We start from the raw sequence: 24,187 nt of genomic DNA, 5'->3' as shown, positions 1-24,187 counted from the left end.
TGGGGGCATTCCCTCTTGAAGTGTCCTTCCTCATTGCAGTAATAGCACTTAACGAACCTCCGGGGTCTTCCCTCTCTTGGATATCTTGGGTTGCTTAGAGGAAGGTTTTGTTTCCTTTCCCCTCTGGACTCGGCATTCATCTGTCGGATAGTCTGTACCATAATCTTCGCTGCCCTCTTTTGACCTTCTTCTTCCCTCTGCACATATACTCTTTGCGCCTTTTTCAACAGGTCGCTCAGGGGTTTTTCATTCCAGCCCTCCTCCTTTTCTAGTTTCTTTCTAATGTCCTGCCACGATTTGGAAACAAATTCAATTCGAATAAGCTGTTCACCCATTGGTGTACTAGGGTCCACACCCGCATACTGTTGGACATTCTTTCTCACCCTCTCCAAGAAATCAGTAGGGGACTCATCTTTCCCCTGGTGGTTCCTAAATGCCTTGGTGAAATTGTGACCCTTTGGCACAGCCTCCCGTATCCCTTTAATCGTCCACTCTCTATATTGTCTCATACTTGCCAATCCCTCGGGTGTTCGTTTGTCCCACCTGGGTTCATTCAAGGGATATTTTTGTTCATGGGGTCTGGGGTCCCCAGGTTGTTCACGTTCCCACATGAGGAGGGCAGCCTGTCGAATCATCTGCCTCTCCTGGGGTGAGAATAATGTTCCCATTATTGCGTGCATCTCTTCCCACGTATATGTGTTTGGTCCCAGGAACTGGTCGAACTGTTCGGCCAGTCCCATGGGATCTTCCAATAGATTTTTCATTTCCTTCTTAAATCCCCGCACCTCCGTACTAGTTAGGGGAACGTTTACATATCCCGTTCCCCCTCCCGGTCCTCCCTTAGGAACTTCCCTCAGGGGATTTAGGCTTACTGAAGACTTCGATGGTCCTGAACCAGTCTGGGATCTGGTCCAGGGTCGGTTTACCGGTGGAAGTTTAGGGTCCGACTCCCTTAATTCATCCCTTTGTTCCCGGCCCCTTCTGGGGCAATCAGATTCATCACCTTTCCCCTCTAGCAGCGAGCTTCTCTCGGGCGCAGTGGGCACCGGGGGAACATAAGGAGGGGGGAGGTTGTCCAGAGGTTCCCACTTCTTTTCTCCCGCTACCCTCAATTTAAAACATTTTGTTAAGGATCCTGGCCAGGGAACCCAACAAAATGCATACGCCGACTCTTCTTGATTCACCTTTTGTCTCGAGTTTACATATATGTTTAATGCTTGTATAACCCAATCCTCATCAGATCCAAATTTCGGCCACCAGACCGAGGAACCTTTGATAGGCTGTTTCGACTAAAGAAGACAATATTGAACCATCTTTTTCTTGTTTTTGTCTCGATATCGTTTACTATCCCAATTTTCAAACATTCTCCCCAAAGGGCTGTCAAGGGGAACTCCTGGAAAATGTCCTGATCTTTCAGACGAGCCCTTAGATTTTGATCCTCCCATTTTTCCCACCTAGATCCATTTATCGTTGCTGAGGACCCTCCCGTTCGGGACCCTACTCCCTTTCTTCTTGGACGCCTCGTCGGAGGTACTATCCCTCCGCCAGTTCCCGCCGAGGTTTCCCTGGGGTCTATCCTAGGGTCCCAAAACAGGGTCCTCACGCCACGACAAAGGCTCTACACCTGATTTATCGTTTTATAGATTTTTTATCCTGTCATGACCGTTACCTGGGTGGTCTCATCCGTCAATCCCCACACCACAATCGTAAGTCGTCACTTACCGGTGTCTTCCTGGGGATTGAACCATCACCCCTCTCCTTTTCGTCTTGTTGTGTCACCTTGTCCGGATACCACTCACTCAAGCCGCCCAAGGCGACGAGCAAGGGACTAGGAGCCGCTGAATTCAGCGGGGTGCACCACCTCCGATGTCCTTCTTTCTCGCCTCCTCCCACGGCTGGAGTGTAGATCCCGGACGAGCCCCCAATTGTCAGAGTACAAATTCTCACACATGAGTCTTTATAATTGATGACACGACAAGCTTTATTTACAAGTCTGCAGAGTTGGACTCAACTGGCCAAGTCAAGCCCCGATACATACAGTGCATTGATTTTTATACCTTTTTTGTTTGTCCTTCCCCTTCTTTTTAACACTGTTTTAATTGGTTAGTTTTTGTAAAATCATCCTAAGTACACTTGCATTTGTAATTATCATGTTTGTTATGTACACTACGAACTCTACACACACTAAATTCTGTTTCTCACTCTTTTTATCAATCTTTGGCTCCTACCTGTCTCTCTGTGACCTTGAAAATCTCTGTTTGTTATAACATTGTCTAGCTGAACTTTTATGGTAAGCTCCCTGTCTATTCTGGCTTCCCCTTTTATGATTAATCATCACATTTTAACTTAAGCCCTTTTTAAACTAAATTCTCTATCTATAACAATTTTCAATGTCGAATTTAGCAAAATACAAGGTAACACTGTGAAACTCACCCACATAACAAGTTTACACGGTGGGAATCTCACATAAAACCATGTCACACTGTCGAACACACTCCATACAAATGTTACACCTAAATACTCACTAAGTAGAAAGGTTGACACTGTGGAAATCACTTCCATAACAATGTCAAACTTTCAAACTCACTGACATTACAAGTTTACACAGTCGGAATCTCTCACATAATAAGATCAATTTGTGGGACTCACATAATAAGGTCACACTGTGTAAATTATTCACATAACAAATTTACACTGTGGGACTCACTAACATAAAGTTTACAATATGGGATTCCCTAAGTACCCAAAATTATACTGTGAAACTCTCTCACATGACAAGTTTACACTGTGGAACTTACTCACCTAAAAAGTTTACACTGTGGAACACACTCACCTAAAAAAGTTGCACTGAGGAACTCACTAACATAACATTTTCAATATCGAATTTAGCAAAATTACAAGGTTACACTGTGCAACTCAGACACATAACAAGTTTAAATGGTGGAAATCATTCACATAACAAGGTCACACTGTGTAAATTACTCACACAACAAGTTTGCACTGTGGGACACACTATTATATAATTTTGAATATGGGTTTCATTAAGTAAACAGAAGTATAGCGTGGAACTAGCTCACATGACGTTTACACTGTGGAACTCACTCACCTAAAAAGGTTACACTGAGGAATTCATTAACATCACATTTTCAATATCAAATTTAGCGATTTTAAAAGGTAACACTGTGAAACTCAGACACATAACAAGTTTACACTGTGGGACTCACTAACATGAAGTTTACAATATGGGATTCACTAAGTACCCAAAATTATACTGTGCAAATCTCTCACATAACGTTTACACTGTGGAACTGACTCACATATCAAGGTTATACTGTGGAACTCACTCACCGAAAAAGGTTACACTGAGGAACTGACTAACATAACATTTTCAATATCCAATTTAGCAAAATTACAACGTTACACTGTTAAACTCAGACACATAATGAGTTTACACGGTGGGAATCTCTCACACAACAACGTCAAATTTTGGGACTCACATAATAAGGTCACATTGTGGGACTCACTCACCTAAAAAGATTACACTGAGGAACATCACATTTTCAATATCGAATTTAGCGAAATTAAAAGGTAACACTGTGAAACTCACTTACTACAGAACACGTTTACACGGTGGGAATCTCACACATTACAATGTCACACAGTCAAACTCACTCTATACCAATGTTACACTCTGAGGCTCACTAACTACACAGGCTGACACTGTGGAATTCACTTCCATAACATCATCCCACTTTGAAACTCTCTCATATTACAAGGTCAAATGGTGGGACACACTTGTGATATAGAGAATTTAGGTTAAAAAGACTTAAGTTAAAATGTGATGATTAATCATAAACAGGGAAGCCAGAACGGACAGAGAGTTTACTAGCAGTCAAGGACAGAAGGAGCTGCTGAATATGTTTTTTTAAACCTATCTTTTCATGGTCATAGTGAGAGACATGCAGGAGACAAAGGATTGATAAGAAGTGTGAGAAACAGAATTCAGTGAATGTAGAGTTCACAGCGTACGTAACGAACGTGATAATTAATAATGCAGTTATACTTAGAATGTTTTTGTAATACTAACCAATTAAAACAGTATTAATAAGAAGGGGAAGGGCAAATAATAAAGGTATAAAAATCAATGCACTGTATGTATCGGGGCTTAACTGGTGAGAAACCAGTTGAGTCCAACTCTGCAGACTTGTAAATAAAGCTTGTCGTGTCATCAGTTTTAAAGAGACTCATGTGTGAGAAGTTTTATTTCTGACAACACTCACACTGTGGAACACACTCACCTAAAAAATTTGCACTGAGGAACTCACTAACATAACTTTTATAATATCGAATTTAGCAAAATTATAAGGTTACACTGTGAAACTCAGACACATAACAAGTTTACATGGTGGGAATCAATCTCAAAACAAGGTCACACTGTGTAAATTACTCACACAACAAGTTTAGTCTGTGGGACACACTCACATATAGTTTAGAATATGTGTTTAACTAAGGAAGCAAAGTTAAATTTTGGGACTCACATAATAAGGTCACACTGTGTAAATGACGCACAAATCAAGTATACACTGTGGAACTCACTCACCTAAAAAAGTTGCACTGAGGAACTCACTAACATTACTCTTTCAATATCGAATTTAGCAAAATTACAAGGTTACACTTTGAAACTCAGACACATAACAAGTTTACATGGTGGGAATCACTCTCAAAACAAGGTCACACTGTGTAAATTACTCACACAAAAAGTTTACTCTGTGGGACACACTCACATATAGTTTAGAACATGTATTTAACTAAGGAAGCAAGGTTAAATTTTGGGACTCACATAATAATGTCACACTGTGTAAATGACGCAAAAATCAAGTATACACTGTGGAACTCACTCACCCAAAAAAGTTGCACTGAGGAACTCACGAACAAACAATATCGAATTTAGCAAAATTACAAGGTTACACTGTGAAACTCAGACACATAACAAGTTTACATGGTGGGAATCACTCACAAAACAAGGTCACACTGTGTAATTTACTCACACTACAAGTTTACACTGTGGGACACACTAACATATACTTTAGAATATGGGTTTCACTAAGTAAACAAAATTATGCTGTGCAACTCTCTCACTTGACAAGTTTACACTGTGGAACTGACTCACATAACACGGTTACACTGTGGAACTCACTCACATAACAAGGTTATACTGTGGAACTCACTCACCGAAAAAGGTTACACTGAGGAACTGACTGACATAACATTTTCAATATCGAATTTAGCAAAATTGCAAGGTTACACTGTTAAACTCAGACACATAACAAGTTTACACGGTGGGAATCTCTCACACAACAAGGTTACACTGAGGAACTCACTAACATCGAATTTAGCGAAATTAAAAGGTAACACTGTGAAACTCACTTACTACAGAAAAAGTTTACACGGTGGGAATCTCACACATTACAATGTCACACAGTCAAACTCACTCTATACCAATGTTACACTCTGAGGCTCACTAACTAGACAGGTTGACAATGTGGAATTCACTTCCATAACGTCTCACTTTAAGACTCTCTCATATTACAAGGTCAAATTGTGGGACTCACTCTCACTGTGGAACCCCTTCACCTAAAAATGTTGCACTGAGGAACTCACTTACATAACTTTTTCAATATAGAATTTAGCAAAATTACAAGGTTACACTGTGAAATTCAGACACATAACAAGTTTACATCGTGGGAATCACTCACAAAACAAGGTCACACTGTGTAAATTACTCACACAACAAGTTTACACTGTGGGACACACTAACATGAAGTTTACAATGTGGGATTCTCTAAGTGAACAAACTTATACTGTGCAACTCTCTCACTTGACAATGTTACACTGTGGAACTCCCTAACATCATATTTTCAATCTCGAATTTAGAAAAAGTATAAGGTTACACTGTGAATCTCACGCAAATAACAAATTTTCACGATGGGAATCTCACACATAAGAATGTCACACTGTCGAACACACTCCATACCAATGATACACCCTGAGGCTCACTAACTAGACAGGTTATCACTGTGGAATTCACTTCCATAACAATGTCAAACTTTCAAACTCACTCACACAAAAAGTTTACACTGTGGGAATCTCTCACGTAATAAGGTCAATTTGTGGGACTCATAATAAGGTCACACTGTGTAAATTAATCACATAACAAATTTACAATGTGGGACACACGAACATATAGTTTAGAATATGGGTTTCACTAAGTAAGCAAGGTCAAATTTTGAGACTCACATAATAAGGTGACACTGTGTAAATGACACACAGAACAAGTTTACACTGTGGGACTCACTAACATGAAGTTTACAATATGGGATTCACTAAGTGAACAAAATTATACTGTGCAAATCTCTCAAATGACAAGTTTACACAGTGGAACAGACTCACAAGTCAAGTTTACACTGTGGAACTCACTCACCTTAAAAAAGTTGCACTGATGGACTCATTAATATAACATTTTTAATATCGAATTTAGCAAAATTACAAGGTTACACTTTGAAACTCAGACACATAACAAGTTTACATGGTGGGAATCACTCTCAAAACAAGGTCACACTGTGTAAATTACTCACACAAAAAGTTTACTCTGTGGGACACACTCACATATAGTTTAGAACATGTATTTAACTAAGGAAGCAAGGTTAAATTTTGGGACTCACATAATAATGTCACACTGTGTAAATGACGCAAAAATCAAGTATACACTGTGGAACTCACTCACCCAAAAAAGTTGCACTGAGGAACTCACGAACAAACAATATCGAATTTAGCAAAATTACAAGGTTACACTGTGAAACTCAGACACATAACAAGTTTACATGGTGGGAATCACTCTCAAAACAAGGTCACGCTGTGTAAATTACTCACACAACAAGTTTACACTGTGGGACACACTCACATATAGTTTAGAATATGTGTTTAACTAAGGAAATAAGGTTAAATTTTGGGACTCACATAATAAGGTCACACTGTGTAAATGACGAACAAATCAAGTTTACACTGTGGAACTCACTCACCTAAAAAAGTTGCACTGACGGACTCATTAATATAACATTTTCAATGTCGAATTTAGCAAAATTACAAGGTTACACTGTGAAACTCAGACACATAACAAGTATACATGGTGGAAATCACTCACATAACAAGGACACATTATGTTAATTACTCGCACAAGAAGATTACACTGTGGGACACACTAACATGAAGTTTACAATGTGGGATTCACTAAGTGAACAAAATTATACTGTGCAACTCTCTCACATGACAATGTTACAGTGTGGAACTGATTCACATAACACAGTTACACTGTAGAGCTGACTGACATAACAAGTATACACTGTGGGACTCACTCACCTAAAAAGGGTACACTGAGGAACTCTCTAACATCACATTTTCAATATCGAATTTAGCATAATTAAAAGGTAACACTGTGAAACTCAGACACATAACAAATTTACACGGTGGGAATCTCACACATAACAATGTCACACTGTCAAATTCACTCTATACCAATGTTACACTCTGAGGCTCACTAACTAGACAGGCTGACACTGTGGAATTCACTTCCATAACATCGTCACATTTTGAAACTCTCTCATATTACAAGGTCAAATGGTGGGACACACTCACACTGTGGAACACACTCACCTAAAAAATCTGCACTGAGGAACTCACTAACATAACTTTTATAATATCGAATTTAGCAAAATTACAAGGTTACACTGTGAAACTCAGACACATAACAGGTTTACATGGTGGGAATCACACACAAGACAAGGTCACACTGTGTAATTTACTCACACAACAAGTTTACACTGTGGGACACACTAACATATAGTTCAGAATATGGGTTTCTCTAAGTAAGCAAGGTCAAATTTTGAGACTCACATAATAAGGTCACACTGTGTAAATGACACACAGCACAAGTTTACACTGTGGGACTCACTAACATGAAGTTTACAATGTGGGATTCACTAAGTGAACAAAATTTTACTGTGCAAATCTCTCACATAACAAGTTTACACTGTGGAATTCACTCATCTAAAAAGTTGCACTGAGGAACACACTAACATAACTTTTTCAATATCGAATTTAGCAAAATTAGAAGGTTACATTGTGAAACTCAGACAAATAACAAATTTACACGGTGGGAATCTCACACATAACAATGTCACACTGTCAAACTCACTCTATACCAATGTTACACTCTGAGGCTCACTAACTAGACAGGCTGACACTGTGGAATTCACTTCCATAACATCGTCACACTTTGAAACTCTCTCATATTACAAGGTCAAATGGAGGGACACACTCACACTGTGGAACACACCTAAAAAATTTGCACTGAGGAACTCACTAACATAACTTTTATAATATCGAATTTAGCAAAATTACAAGGTTACACTGTGAAACTCAGACACATAACAAGTTTACATGGAGGGATCACTCACAAAACAAGGTCACACTGTGTAATTTATTCACACAACAAGTTTACACTGTGGGACACACTAACAGAAAGTTTAGAATATGGGTTTCACTAAGTAAGCAAGGTTAAATTTTGAGACTCACATAACAAGGTGACACTGTGTAAATGACACACAGAACAAGTTTACACTGGGACTCACTAACATGAAGGTTACAATATGGGATTCACTAAGTGAACAAAATTATACTGTGCAAATCTCTCACATGACAAGTTTACACTGTGGAACACATTCACCTAAAAAATTTGCACTGAGGAACTCACTAACATAACTTTTTCAATATCGAATTTATCAAAATTAGAAGGTTACACTGTGAAACTCAGACACATAACAAGTTTACATGGTGGGAATCACTCTGAAAACAAGGTCACACTGTGTAAATTACTCAGACAACAAGTTTACACTGTGGGACACATCACATATAGTTTAGAATATGTGTTTAACTAAGGAAACAAGGTTAAATTTTGGGACTCACATAATAAGGTCACACTGCGTAAATGACGCACAAGTCAAGTTTACACTGTGGAACTCACTCACCTAAAAAAGTTGCACTGATGGACTCATGAATATAACATTTTCAATATCGAATTTAGCAAAATTAAAAGGTAACACTGTGAAACTCACTTACTACAGAACAAGTTTACATGGTGGGAATCTCACACATTACAATGTCACACAGTCAAACTCACTCTATACCAATGTTACACTCTGAGGCTCACTAACTAGACAGGCTGACACTGTGGAATTCACTTCCATAACATCATCCCACTTTGAAACTCTCTCATATTACAAGGTCAAATGGTGGGACACACTCACACTGTGGAACGCACTCACCTAAAACATTTGCACTGAGGAACTCACTAACATAACTTTTATAATATCGAATTTAGCTAAATTACAAGGTTACACTGTGAAACTCAGACACATAACAAGTTTACATGGTGGGAATCATTCACAAAACAAGGTCACACTGTGTAATTTACTCACAGAACAAGTTTACACTGTGGGACACACTAACATATAGTTTAGAATATGGGTTTCACTAAGTAAGCAAGGTTAAATTTTGAGACTCACATAATAAGGTGACACTGTGTAAATGACACACAGAACAAGTTTACACTGTGGGACTCACTAACATGAAGTTTACAATATGGGATTCACTAAGTGAACAAAATTATACTGTGCAAATCTCTCACAACACAATGTTACAGTGTGGAACTGACTCACATAACACAGTTACACTGTGGAGCTGACTGACATAACAAGTATACACTGTGGAATTCACTCATCTAAAAAAGTTGCACTGAGGAACTCACTAACACAACTTTTTCAATATCGAATTTAGCAAAATTACAAGGTTACACTGTGAAACTCAGACATATAACAAGTTTACATGGTGGGAATCACTCTCAAAACAAGGTCACACTGTGTAAATTACTCACACACCAAGTTTACACTGTGGGACACACGAACATGAAGTTTACAATATGGGATTCTCTAAGTGAACAAACTTATACTGTGCAACTCTCTCACATGACAATGTTACAGTGTGGAACTGACTCACATAACACAGTTACACTGTGGAGCTGACTGACATAACAAGTATACACTGTGGGACTCACTCACCTAAAAAAGTTGCACTGATGGACTCATTAATATAAAATTTTCAATATCGAATTTCGCAAAATTACAAGGTTACACTGTGAAACTCAGACAAATAACAAATTTACACGGTGGGAATCTCACACATAACAAAGTCACACTGTCAAACTCACTCTATACCAATGTTACACTCTGAGGCTCACTAACTAGACAGGCTGACACTGTGGAATTCAGTTCCATAACATCGTCACACTTTGAAACTCTTATATTACAAGGTCAAATGGTGGGACACACTCACACTGTGGAACGCACTCACCTAAAAAATTTGCACTGAGGAACTCACTAACATAACTTTTATAATATCGAATTTAGCTAAATTACAAGGTTACACTGTGAAACTCAGACACATAACAAGTTTACATGGTGGGAATCATTCACAAAACAAGGTCACACTGTGTAATTTACTCACAGAACAAGTTTACACTGTGGGACACACTAACATATAGTTTAGAATATGGGTTTCACTAAGTAAGCAAGGTTAAATTTTGAGACTCACATAATAAGGTGACACTGTGTAAATGACACACAGAACAAGTTTACACTGTGGGACTCACTAACATGAAGTTTACAATATGGGATTCACTAAGTGAACAAAATTATACTGTGCAAATCTCTCACAACACAATGTTACAGTGTGGAACTGACTCACATAACACAGTTACACTGTGGAGCTGACTGACATAACAAGTATACACTGTGGAATTCACTCATCTAAAAAAGTTGCACTGAGGAACTCACTAACACAACTTTTTCAATATCGAATTTAGCAAAATTACAAGGTTACACTGTGAAACTCAGACATATAACAAGTTTACATGGTGGGAATCACTCTCAAAACAAGGTCACACTGTGTAAATTACTCACACACCAAGTTTACACTGTGGGACACACGAACATGAAGTTTACAATATGGGATTCTCTAAGTGAACAAACTTATACTGTGCAACTCTCTCACATGACAATGTTACAGTGTGGAACTGACTCACATAACACAGTTACACTGTGGAGCTGACTGACATAACAAGTATACACTGTGGGACTCACTCACCTAAAAAAGTTGCACTGATGGACTCATTAATATAAAATTTTCAATATCGAATTTCGCAAAATTACAAGGTTACACTGTGAAACTCAGACAAATAACAAATTTACACGGTGGGAATCTCACACATAACAAAGTCACACTGTCAAACTCACTCTATACCAATGTTACACTCTGAGGCTCACTAACTAGACAGGCTGACACTGTGGAATTCACTTCCATAACATCGTCACACTTTGAAACTCTCATATTACAAGGTCAAATGGTGGGACACACTCACACTGTGGAACGCACTCACCTAAAAAATTTGCACTGAGGAACTCACTAGCATAACTTTTATAATATCGAATTTAGCTAAATTACAAGGTTACACTGTGAAACTCAGACACATAACAAGTTTACATGGTGGGAATCACTCACAAAACAAGGTCACACTGTGTAATTTACTCACAGAACAAGTTTACACTGTGGGACACGCTAACATATAGTTTAGAACATGTGTTTAACTAAGGAAGCAAGATTAAATTTTGGGACTCACAAAACAAGGTCACACTGTGTAAATTACTCACACAACAAGTTTACACTGTGGGACACACTAACATGAAGTTTAAAATGTGGGATTCACTAAGTGAACAAAATTATACTGTGCAACTCTCTCACATGACATTGTTACAGTGTGGAACTGATTCACATAACACAGTTACACTGTGGAGCTGACTGACATAACAAGTATACACTGTGGGACTCACTCACCTCAAAAGGGTACACTCAGGAACTCTCTAACATCACATTTTCAATATCGAATTTAGGGAAATTAAAAGGTAACACTGTGAAACTCAGACACATAACAAATTTACACGGTGGGAATCTCACACATAACAATGTCACACTGTCAAATTCACTCTATACCAATGTTACACTCTGAGGCTCACTAACTAGACAGGCTGACACTGTGGAATTCACTTCCATAACATCGTCACACTTTGAAACTCTCTCATATTACAAGGTCAAATGGAGGGACACACTCACACTGTGGAACACACTCACCTAAAAAATTTGCACTGAAGAACTCACTAACATAACTTTAATAATATCGAATTTAGCAAAATTACAAGGTTACATTGTGAAATTCAGACACATAACAGATTTACATGGTGGGAATCACTCACAAAACAAGGTCACACTGTGTAATTTACTCACACAACAAGTTTACACTGTGGGACACACTAACATATAGTTTAGAATATGGGTTTCACTAAGTAAGCAAGGTCAAATTTTGAGACTAATAATAAGGTGACACTGTGTAAATGACACACAGAGCAAGTTTACACTGTGGGACTCACTAACATGAAGTTTACAACATGGGATTCACTAAGTGAACAAAATTATACTGTGCAAATCTATCACATGACAAGTTTACACTGTGGAACAGACTCACATAACAAGTTTACACTGTGGAACTCACTCACCTAAAAAAGTTGCACTGAGGAACTCACTAACATAACTTTTTCAATATCGAATTTAGCAAAATTATAAGGTTACACTTTGAAACTCAGACACATAACAAGTTTACATGGTGGGAATCACTCTCAAAACAAGGTCACACTGTGTAAATTACTCAGACAACAAGTTTACACTGTGGGGCACACTCACATATAGTTTAGAATATGTGTTTAAATAAGAAAAACAAGTTAAATTTTGGGACTCACATAATAAGGTCACACTGCGTAAATGACGCACAAGTAAAGTTTACACTGTGGAACTCACTCACCTAAAAAAGTTGCACTGATGGACTCATGAATATAACATTTTCAATATCGAATTTAGCAAAATTAAAAGGTAACACTGTGAAACTCACTTACTACAGAACAAGTTTACACGGTGGGAATCTCACACATTACAATGTCACACAGTCAAACTCACTCTATACCAATGTTACACTCTGAGGCTCACTAACTAGACAGGTTGACACTGTGGAATTCACTTCCATAACAACGTCTCACTTTAAAACTCTCTCATATTACAAGGTCAAATGGTGGGACTGACTCTCACTGTGGAACACACTCACCTAAAAATGTTGCACTGAGGAACTCACTTACATAACTTTTTCAATATCGAATTTAGCAAAATTTCAAGGTTACACTGTGAAACTCAGACACATAACAAGTTTACATGGTGGAAATCACTCACATAACAAAGTTACACTGTGTAAATTACTCACACAACAAGTTTACACTGTGGGACACACTAACACATAGTTTAGAATATGGGTTTCACTAAGTAAACAAAATTATACTGTGCAACTCTCTCACTTGACAAGTTTACACTGTGGAACTGACTGACATAACACGGTTACACGGTGGAACTCACTCACCTAAAAAGGGTACACTGAGGAACTCTCTAACATCACATTTTCAATATCGAATTTAGGGAAATTAAAAGGTAACACTGTGAAACTCACTTACTACAGAACAAGTTTACACGGTGGGAATCTCACACATTACAATGTCACACAGTCAAACTCACTCTATACCAATGTTACACTCTGAGGCTCACTAACTAGACAGGCTGACACTGTGGAATTCAGTTCCATAACATCGTCACACTTTGAAACTCTCTCATATTACAAGGTCAAATGGTGGGACACACTCACACTGTGGAACACACTCACCTAAAAATGTTGCACTGAGGAACTCACTTACATAACTTTTTCAATATCGAATTTAGCAAAATTACAAGGTTACACTCTGAAATTCAGACACATAATCACTCACAAAACAAGGTCACACTGTGTAAATTACTCACACAACAAGTTTACACTGTGGGACACACTAACATGAAGTTTAAAATGTGGGATTCACTAAGTGAACAAAATTATACTGTGCAACTCTCTCACATGACATTGTTACAGTGTGGAACTGATTCACATAACACGGTTACACGGTGGAACTCACTCACCTAAAAACGTTGCACTGAGAAACTCACATAACTTTCTCAACATCGAATGGAGCAAAATTACAAGGTTACACTGTGAAACTCAGACACATAACAAGTTTACATGGTGGGAATCACTCTCAAAACAAGGTCACACTGTGTAAATTACTCACACAACAAGTTTACACTGTGGGACACACTCACATATAGTTTAGAATATGTGTTTAACTAAGGAAATAAGGTTAAATTTTGGGACTCACATAATAAGGTCACACTGTGTAAATGACGAACAAATCAAGTTTACACTGTGGAACTCACTCACCTAAAAATGTTGCACTGAGGGACTCATTAATATAACATTTTCAATGTCGAATTTAGCCAATTACAAGGTTACACTGTGAAACTCAGACACATAACAAGTATACATGGTGGAAATCACTCACATAACAAGGACACATTATGTTAATTACTCGCACAAGAAGATTACACTGTTGGACACACTAACATGAAGTTTACAATGTGGGATTCACTAAGTGAACAAAATTATACTGTGGAACTCTCTCACATGACAATGTTACAGTGTGGAACTGATTCACATAACACAGTTACACTGTAGAGCTGACTGACATAACAAGTATATTCTGTGGGACTCACTCACCTAAAAAGGGTACACTGAGGAACTCTCTAACATCACATTTTCAATATCGAATTTAGCGAAATTAAAAGGTAACACTGTGAAACTCAGACACATAACAAATTTACACGGTGGGAATCTCACACATAACAATGTCACACTGTCAAACTCATTCTATACCAATGTTACACTCTGAGGCTCACTAACTAGACAGGCTGACACTGTGGAATTCAGTTCCATAACATCGTCACACTTTGAAACTCTCTCATATTACAAGGTCAAATGGTGGGACACACTCACACTGTGGAACACACTCACCTAAAAAATTTCCACTGAGGAACTCACTAACATAACTTTTATAGTATCGAATTTAGCTAAATTACAAGGTTACACTGTGAAACTCAGACACATAACAGGTTTACATGGTGGGAATCACACACAAGACAAGGTCACACTGTGTAATTTGCTCACACAAGTTTACACTGTGGGACACACTAACATATAGTTCAGTATATGGGTTTCACTAAGTAAGCAAGGTCAAATTTTGAGACTCACATAATAAGGCCACACTGTGAAAATGACACACAGCACAAGTTTACACTGTGGGACTCACTAACATGAAGTTTACAATGTGGGATTCACTAAGTGAACAAAATTTTACTGTGCAAAACTCTCACATGACAAGTTTACACTGTGGAACAGACTCACATAACAAGTTTACACTGTGGAATTCACTCATCTAAAAAAGTTGCACTGGGAAACTCACTAACATAACTTTTTCAATATCGAATTTAGCAAAATGAGAAGGTTACACTGTGAAACTTAGACAAATAACAAATTTACACGGAGGGAAACTCACACATAACAATGTCACACTGTCAAACTCACTCTATACCAATGTTACACTCTGAGACTCACTAACTGGACAGGCTGACACTGTGGAATTCACTTCCATAACATCGTCACACTTTGATACTCTCTCATATTACAAGGTCAAATGGAGGGACACACTCACACTGTGGAACACACTCACCTAAAAACTTTGCACTGAGGAACTCACTAACATAACTTTTATAATATCGAATTTTGCAAAATTACAAGGTTACACTCTGAAACTCAGACACATAACAAGTTTACATGGTGGGAATCACTCACAAAACAAGGTCACACTGTGTAATTTACTCACACAACAAGTTTACACTGTGGGACACACTAACATGTAGTTTAAAATATGGGATTCACTAAGTGAACAAAATTATACTGAGCAAATCTCTCACATGACAAATTTACACTGTGGAACTGATTCACATAACAAGTTTACACTGTGGAATTCACTCATCTAAAAAAGTTGCACTGAGGAACTCACTAACACAACTTTTTCAATATCGAATTTAGCAAAATTACAAGGTTACACTGTGAAACTCAGACATATAACAAGTTTACATGGTGGGAATCACTCTCAAAACAAGGTCACACTGTGTAAATTACTCACACACCAAGTTTACACTGTGGGACACACGAACATGAAGTTTACAATATGGGATTCTCTAAGTGAACAAACTTATACTGTGCAACTCACTCACATGACAATGTTACAGTGTGGAACTGACTCACATAACACAGTTACACTGTGGAGCTGACTGACATAACAAGTATACACTGTGGGACTCACTCACCTAAAAAAGTTGCACTGATGGACTCATTAATATAAAATTTTCAGTATCGAATTTAGCAAAATTACAAGGTTACACTGTGAAACTCAGACACATAACAAGTTTACATGGTGGGAATCACTCACAAAACAAGGACACAAAATGTTAATAACTCGCACAAGAAGATTACACTGTGGGACACACTAAGATGAAGTTTACAATGTGGGATTCACTAAGTGAACAAAATTATACTGTGGAACTCTCTCACATGACAATGTTACAGTGTGGAACTGATTCACATAACACAGTTACACTGTGGAGCTGACTGACAAAACAAGTATACACTGTGGGACTCACTCACCTAAAAAGGGTACACTGAGGAACTCTCTAACATCACATTTTCAACATTGAATTTAGGGAAATTAAAAGGTAACACTGTGAAACTCAGACACATAACAAATTTCCACGGTGGGAATCTAACACATAACAATGTCACACTGTCAAACTCACTCTATACCAAAGTTACACTCTGAGGCTCACTAACTAGACAGGCTGACACTGTGGAATTCACTTCCAAAACATCGTCACACTTTGAAACTCTCTCATATTACAAGGTCAAATGGTGCGACACACTCACACTGTGGAACACACTCACCTAAAAATTTTGCACTGAGGAACTCACTAACATAACTTTTATCATATCGAATTTAGCAAAATTACAAGGTTACACTCTGAAACTCAGACACATAACAAGTTTACATGGTGGGAATCACTCACAAAACAAGGTCACACTGTGTAATTTACTCACACAACAAGTTTACACTGTGGGACACACTAACATATAGTTTAGAATATGGGTTTCACTAAGTAAGCAAGGTCAAATTTTGAGACAAACATAATAAGGTGACACTGTGTAAATGACACACAGAACAAGTTTACACTGTGGGACTCACTAACATGAAGTTTACAATATGGGATTCACTAAGTGAACAAACTTATACTGTGCTATTCTCTCACATGACAATGTTACAGTGTGGAACTGACTCACATAACACGGTTACACTGTGGAACTCACTCAAATAACAAATATATACTGTCAATCGCCGGATGTGGATTTGTTTGCTGCCAAATGCCAGATGTGGAATGGTACTCCTGCCGGATATTGAATGTGGACTGGTTGGCCTCCCAGATGCCAGATTTAGACATGTCTGCCAGTGAGATGCTGGATTTAGAATTGACTACCTGCCAGATGCTAGATGTGGAATGGACTTCCTGTAAGATGCTGAATCTGGTATCATCTTCCTGCCATTTGCTGGACATGGACTGCTCTGCCTAACACAAGCCAGATGTGGAATTGTCCATCTGGAAGATGCTGGATGTGGAATGTTCCTCTGACACGTTCCGGATTTGGAATGGTACATCTACCAGATGGTCCTCATGTGAGAATGTGGATGTACAATATAATTCGTGCCAGATGCTAGATGTGGAATTGTGCACCTGCAAGATGTCGGAGGTATAATTGTCCACCTGCGAGACGCCAGATGTGGAATGTTCCACCTGCCAGATGCCGGAGGTGGAATGGTCCTTCTGTGAGAATCCGGATGTGGAATGGACTTTGTACCAGATGCCAGACGTGTAATGGTGCAGCGGCGAGATGCCGGGTGTAGAATGATCTTCTGGACGGATGCCGGATGTGGAATGAAATTCGTGCCAGATGCCAGATGTGAAATGGTATGCTTGTCAGTTTCAGGATGTGGAATGGTCATCTGCCAGATGCTGGATATGGAATGGTCTGCCTGGCTGATGCTGGTGTGGAATAGACCACCTGCCAGTTGCAGGATGGGGAATGGTTTGCTGCCAGATGCCAGATGTAGAATGGCCCACCTGCCAGATGCCAGATGTGGAATGGCCCACCTGCCAGATGCCAGATGTGGAATGGTCCACCTGCCAAATGCCGGAGGTGGAATGGTCCTTCTGTGAGAATCCGGATGTGGAATGGACTTCATGACAGATGCTGGATGTGTAATGGTACAGCGGCGAGATGCCAGAGTAGAATGATCTTCTGGACAGATACCGGATGTGGAATGGAATTTGTTCCAAATGCCAGATGTGAAATGGTACAGCGGCAAGTTTACAGTATGGGACTCACTCACCTAAAAAGGTCACGCTGAGGAATGCACTAATATAACATTTTCAATTTCGAATGTAGCGAAATACAAGGTAACCCTGTGAAACTCACCCACATAACAAGTTTACACGGTGGGAATCTCACATATAACAATGTCACACTGTCGAACACACTCCATACCAATGTTACACCCTGATACTCACTAGGTAGAAAGGTTGACACTATGGAAATCACTTCGATAAGAATGTCACACTTCCAAACTCACTCACATAACAAGTTTACACTCTGGGAATCTCTCACATAATAAGGTGAATTTGTGTGATGCACATAATAAGGTCACACTGTGTAAATTACTCACAGAACAAATTTACACTGTGGGACTCACTAACATAAAGTATACAATATGGGCTTCCCTAAGTACCCAAAATTATACTGTGCAAATCTCTCACATGACAAGTTTACACTGTGGAACTCACTCACCTGAAAAAGTTGCACTGAGGAACTCAATAACATAACATTTTCAATACTGAATTTAGCAAAATTACAAGGTTACACTGTGAAACTCACCCACATAACTAATTTACACCTTGGGAATCTCACACATAAAATGTCACACTGTCGAACGCACTCCATACCAATGTTACACCCTGAGACTCACTAAGTAGAAAGGTTGACACTGTGGAAATCTCTTCCATAACAATGTCACACTTTCAAACTCACTGACATTACAAGTTTACTCTGTGGGAATTTCTCACATAATAAGGTCAATTTGTGGGACTCACATAATAAGGTCACACTTTGAAAATTACTCACATAACAAATTTACACTGTGGGACTCACTAACATAAAGTTTACAATATGGGATGTCCTAAGTACCCAAAATTATACTGTGGAACTCTCCAAAATAACACGGTTACACTGTGGAACACACTCACCTAAACATGTTTCATTGAGGAACTCACTAAAATAACATGTTCAATATCGAATTTAGCAAAATTACAAGGTTACACTGTGAAACTCACCCACATAACAAGTTTACACTGTGGGAATCTCAGACAACAATGTCACACAGTCAAACTCACTCTCTTCCAATGTTACACTCTGAGGCTCACTAACTGGACAGGTTGACACTGTGGAATTCACTTCCATAACAACATCACACTTTCAAACTCTCTCATATAACAAGGTCAAACGGTGGGATTCACTCGCATAACAAGGTCACACTGTGTAAATTACAGAACAAGTTGACACTGTGGGACACACTAACATATAGTTTAGAATATGGGTTTCACAAAGTAAACAAAATTATACTGTGCATCTCTCTCACATGACGTTTACACTGTGGAACTCACTCACCTAAAAAAGTTGCACTGAGGAACTCACGAACAAATAATATCGAATTTAGCAAAATTACAAGGTGACACAGTGAAACTCAGACAAATAACAAGTTTACATGGTGGGAATCACTCACATAATAACGTCACACTGTCTAAATTACTCACACAACAAGTTTATTCTGTGGGACACACTAACATATAGTTTGGAATATGGGTTACACTAAGTAAACAATATTATACTGTGCAACTCTCTCATATGACAAGTTTACACTGTGGAACTGACTCAATTAACACGGTTACACTGTGGAACTCACTCACATAACAAATTTATACTGTCAATCGCCGGATGTGGATTTGTTTGCTGCCAAATGCCAGATGTGGAATGGTACTCCTGCAAGATACTGAATGTGGAGTGGTTGGCCTGCCAGATGCCAGATATGGACTGGTCTGCCAGTGAGATGCCGGATTTAGAATTGACTACCTGCCAGATGCTAGATGTGGAATGGTCTGCCAGTAAGATGCTGAATCTGGTATCATCTTCCTGCCATTTGCTGGACATGGACTGCTCTGCCTAACAGATGCCAGATGTGGAATTGTCCATCTGGAAGACGCTGGATGTGGAATGTTCCTCTGACACATTCCGGATTTGGAATGGTACATCTGCCAGATGGTCCTCATGTGAGAATGTGGATGTACAATATAATTCGTGCCAGATGCTAGATGTGGAATTGTCCACCTGCAAGATGTCGGAGGTATAATTGTCCACCTGCGAGTCGCCAGATGTGGAATGTTCCACCTGCCAGATGCCGGAGGTGGAATGGTCCTTCTGTGAGAATCCGGATGTGGAATGGACTTTGTACCAGATGCCGGAGGTGTAATGGTACAGCGGCGAGATGCCGGATGTAGAATGATCTTCTGGACGGATGCCGGATGTGGAATGAAATTCGTGCCAGATGTGAAATGGTATGCTTGTCAGTTGCAGGATGTGGAATGGTCCTCTGCCAGATGCTGGATATGGAATGGTCTGCCTGGCTGATGCTGGAGTGGAATAGACCACCTGCCAGTTGCAGGATGGGGAATGGTTTGCTGCCAGATGCCAGATGTAGAATGGTTTTTTTCTTCCCAGATGCAGGATGTGGAGTGGTCGGCCTGCCAGATGCAAGATGTGGCATTGTCCACCCACTTGATGCCAGATATTGACTAGTCTGCCTGATAGACGCCACATGTGGACTGGTCTGCCAGCGAGATGTCGCATTTAGAATTGACTACCTGCCAGATGCTGGATGTGGAATGGTCTGCCTGTAAGATGCTGAATCTGGTATCATCTTCCTGCCATTTGCTGGAATTGGACTGCTCAGCCTAACAGATGATGGATGTGGAATTGTCCACCTGGAAGATGCTGGATGTGGAATGTTCCTCTGACACATTCCGGATGTGGAATGGTACATCTGCCAGATGTCGGAGGTGGAATATTCCTCATGTGAGACTCTGGATGTACAATATAATTCGTGCCAGATGCCAGATGTGGAATTGTATGCTTGCCAGAACCCGGAGGTGGAATTGCCCACTTGCAAAAGCCCAAATGTGGAATGGTCTGCCAGCCAGATGCCAGATGTGGAATGGTCCACCTGCCAGATGCCGGAGGTGGAATGGTCCTTCTGTGAGGATTCCGGATGTGGAATGGACTTCATGACAGATGCTGGATGTGTAATGGTACAGCGGCGAGATGCCAGAGTAGAATGATCTTCTGGACAGATACCGGATGTGGAATGGAATTCGTGCCAGATGCCAGATGTGAAATGGTATAGCGGTGAATTTAAAGTGTGGGACTCACTCACCTAAAAAGGTAGCACTGAAGAACTCACTAACATAACTTTTTCAATATCGAATTTAGCAAAATTACAAGGTTACACTGTGAAACTCAGACACATAACAAGTTTACATGGTGGGAATCACTCACAATAAGGTCACACTGTGTAAATGATTCACAAATCAAGTTAACACTGTGGGACTCACTTACATGAAGTTTACAATATGGGATTCCATAAGTGAACAAAATTGGACTGTGAAACTCTCTCACATGACAAGTTTACACTGTGGAACTGACTCACATAACAAGGTTATACTGTGGCCTCACTCACCTAAAAAGGTTACACTGAGGAACTGACTAACATCACATTTTCAATATCGAATTTAGCGAAATTAAAAGGTAACACTGTGAAACTCAGACACATAACAAGTTTACACGGTGGGACTCTCACACATAACAATGTCACATTGTCAAACTCACTCTATACCAATGTTACACTCTGAGGCCCACTAACTAGACAGGTTGACACTGTGGAATTCACTTCCATAACAATGTTAAACTTTCTAACTCACTGACATTACAAGGTCAAATGGTGAGACTCACTCACACTGTGGAACACACTCACCTAAAAAAGTTGCACTGAGGAACTCACTAACATAACATTTTCAAAACTGAATTTATCAAAATTACAAGGTTACACTGTGAAACTCACCCACATAACAAATTTACACCTTGGGAATCTCACACATAAAATGTCACACTGTCGAACGCACTCCATACCAATGTTACACGCTGAGACTCACTAAGTAGAAAGGTTGACACTGTGGAAATCTCTTCCATAACAATGTCACACTTTCAAACCCACTGACATTACAAGTTTACTCTGTGGTAATTTCTCACATAATAAGGTCAATTTGAGGGACTCACATAATAAGGTCACACTGTGAAAATTACTCACATAACAAATTTACACTGTGGGACTCACTAACCTAAAGTTTACAATATGGGATGCCCTAAGTACCCAAAATTATACTGTGGAACTCTCCAAAATAACACGGTTACACTGTGGAACACACTTACCTAAACATGTTTCATTGAGGAACTCACTAACATAACATGTTCAATATCGAATTTAGCAAAATTACAAGGTTACACTGTGAAACTCACCCACATAGCAAGTTTACATGGTGGGAATCACTCACAATAAGGTCACACTGTGTAAATGATTCACAAATCAAGTTTACACTGTGGGACTCACTAACATGAAGTTTACAACATGGGATTCACTAAGTGAACAAAATTATACTGTGCAAATCTATCACATGACAAGTTTACACTGTGGAACAGACTCACATAACAAGTTTACACTGTGGAACTCACTCACCTAAAAAAGTTGCACTGAGGAACTCACTAACATAACTTTTTCAATATCGAATTTAGCAAAATTATAAGGTTACACTTTGAAACTCAGACACATAACAAGTTTACATGGTGGGAATCACTCTCAAAACAAGGTCACACTGTGTAAATTACTCAGACAACAAGTTTACACTGTGGGGCACACTCACATATAGTTTAGAATATGTGTTTAAATAAGGAAACCAGGTTAAATTTTGGGACTCACATAATAAGGTCACACTGCGTAAATGACGCACAAGTCAAGTTTACACTGTGGAACTCACTCACCTAAAAAAGTTGCACTGATGGACTCATGAATATAACATTTTCAATATCGAATTTAGCAAAATTAAAAGGTAACACTGTGAAACTCACTTACTACAGAACAAGTTTACACGGTGGGAATCTCACACATTACAATGTCACACAGTCAAACTCACTCTATACCAATGTTACACTCTGAGGCTCACTAACTAGACAGGTTGACACTGTGGAATTCACTTCCATAACAACGTCTCACTTTAAAACTCTCTCATATTACAAGGTCAAATGGTGGGACTGACTCTCACTGTGGAACACACTCACCTAAAAATGTTGCACTGAGGAACTCACTTACATAACTTTTTCAATATCGAATTTAGCAAAATTTCAAGGTTACACTGTGAAATTCAGAAACATAACAAGTTTAAATGGTGGGAATCACTCACAAAACAAGGTCACACTGTGTAAATTACTCACACAACAAGTTTACACTGTGGGACTCACTAACATGAAGTTTACTATATGGGATTCACTAAGTGAACAAAATTATACTGTGCAAATCTCTCACATGACAAGTTTACACTGTGGAACTGACTCACATAACAAGTTTACACTGTGGAACTCACTCACCTAAAAACGTTGCACTGAGAAACTCACATAACTTTCTCAACATCGAATGGAGCAAAATTACAAGGTTACACTGTGAAACTCAGACACATAACAAGTTTACATGGTGGGAATCACTCTCAAAACAAGGTCACACTGTGTAAATTACTCACACAA

Source organism: Narcine bancroftii, unplaced genomic scaffold, assembly GCF_036971445.1.
Source record: "Narcine bancroftii isolate sNarBan1 unplaced genomic scaffold, sNarBan1.hap1 Scaffold_164, whole genome shotgun sequence".
Classification (NCBI taxonomy): Eukaryota; Metazoa; Chordata; class Chondrichthyes; order Torpediniformes; family Narcinidae; genus Narcine; species Narcine bancroftii.
This window is presented reverse-complemented; position numbering follows the sequence as displayed.